The sequence below is a fragment of the Cyprinus carpio genome, chromosome A4, assembly GCF_018340385.1.
Source record: "Cyprinus carpio isolate SPL01 chromosome A4, ASM1834038v1, whole genome shotgun sequence".
NCBI lineage: Eukaryota > Metazoa > Chordata > Actinopteri > Cypriniformes > Cyprinidae > Cyprinus > Cyprinus carpio.
In genome coordinates this window covers 10,749,509-10,751,008 of record NC_056575.1, presented here as the reverse complement: position 1 = coordinate 10,751,008, position 1,500 = coordinate 10,749,509, and the positions used below count along the sequence as shown (strand labels likewise).

At 45.8% G+C, this 1,500-nt stretch overlaps 1 long non-coding RNA gene across 2 annotated transcripts; it reads left to right on the top strand.

Moving 5' to 3' along the window:
• Positions 1–30: 30 nt before the first annotated feature.
• Positions 31–1,500, top strand: LOC109075177. 2 transcript variants are annotated; one of them, XR_002015151.2, is made up of 3 exons: positions 160–642; positions 723–855; positions 1,018–1,500. It is a non-coding gene; the product is annotated as an uncharacterized LOC109075177 (long non-coding RNA). The 2 variants fall into 2 exon arrangements; XR_002015149.2 differs by having other exon boundaries at positions 31–855.

The window sequence follows — 1,500 nt, the reverse complement described above, 5'->3', positions numbered from 1 at the left end:
GTTGCAATGTTTTGCTAAAAAAGCACCAACAGTTCCTAACGGGGCACTGTCTGTTTATTTCCATGGTCGCAACACCGCCGAAGAAGAGGAGGTGAAAGCTGATTCGCTGGAAGCGAAAAACGTCACTTCCGCAAGTTCGTTAAGTACGTGAGACAAACGTCCGTTAGCCACGTTTTTGTTTCGACCGTTGAAGAGCGAGCAGCTAAATCTCGCGTCTCTTGTTGAAGTGGTTTTTAAAAGGATTTAAAGCTTTCTTTGTTCTATTTTAACCACTAGTTGATACTATTATAAGTCATTTACTTTTAGACAACCAAAGACTATTTGTTTTTCTTGGCAATGTTTCTTGAAATCACGACAATGAAAGGAAACTACCAGAAGGACATCAAGACCGCGCCTGTTCACAAGAAAAAGTGGTCAAAACCGAAGAGGAGGACATTTCTGCGCTCAAATATGGGCGAAAGGAGAAGAAGGGTCCGCGTCTGGTCGTCCACGAGACCGCAGCGGAGTCCGGACCATGTCGACAGGACAGCTACGGGGAATCAACGTCACCTAACAGTAGCCATGGCACCAAGAAACACGACGCAATATTTAATGGACCTGGTGTACGCTGAGCGATTAGACGTTTCAATGGAGGCATGTGACGTAAGCCACGATTTCTCAATGCAGAGTAATGTCCCATTTGATGAGAGGGTTTTCTCAATGTCAGACTCTGATTACGACAGATCTTTGGACTTTCAGCAGCGAGACTTCGAGAGCGTGTTCTTCAGGAATGAAATCTGACGTGTTTTCCAAAACCTGACTCGATTTCGTCGGAACGAGGCGACCGGGCTGCTGTGTAACCATAGACAGTAACATGTGCGTGAAAATGCCAATGCTTTTATTTGTTAGCCCTGTAAATATGTGTGATCGTGTCAAACAATGTTTTATTAAAACTCAGGCGTTCGACACGATTCTTTTTTTAGTAGCATGTTACGAGTTGAATGTGGTTTCATTTGTCGGCTCTCCTTGTTCTCACAGCATTGCGCAGACTCCAACTCGGGGAGGCGGAACGCTCTGCGTCACAGCTGCGCGATGACGTGTACGCCCCGCCCTCAGCACGGCCACCATCACGTGGCCAGCAGGTAAACCCGCTCCACCCTTTGTGTACGCGGTGTAAGAGCGTTGCAGTAACGTGCAGTCGCAGTGTAATTGCTGAGGAGTGTGCATGCATTGTTCTGCAAACGGATGCATGTGTATTTTCAGAGACTTTTACAGGTTGCTGATCCTCCTCGGCGGATCTCAGCTGTCTGTGCAACCCACCCAGAGCCTTGGGACAAAGCCGCATGGCTGCCTGCTCATCACTGCTGGGGAACTGTACATGCTGTGTGGTAAATGCTTGAATGTAAATCTACACAAGTGCACTCAGAGCTACATCTCATGTGTGATGATATAGTTTGTGAGAACTTTTGTCAATATTTATTGTATTAACTATTAAAATTTTGTTAATTCTTAAAACTTAAA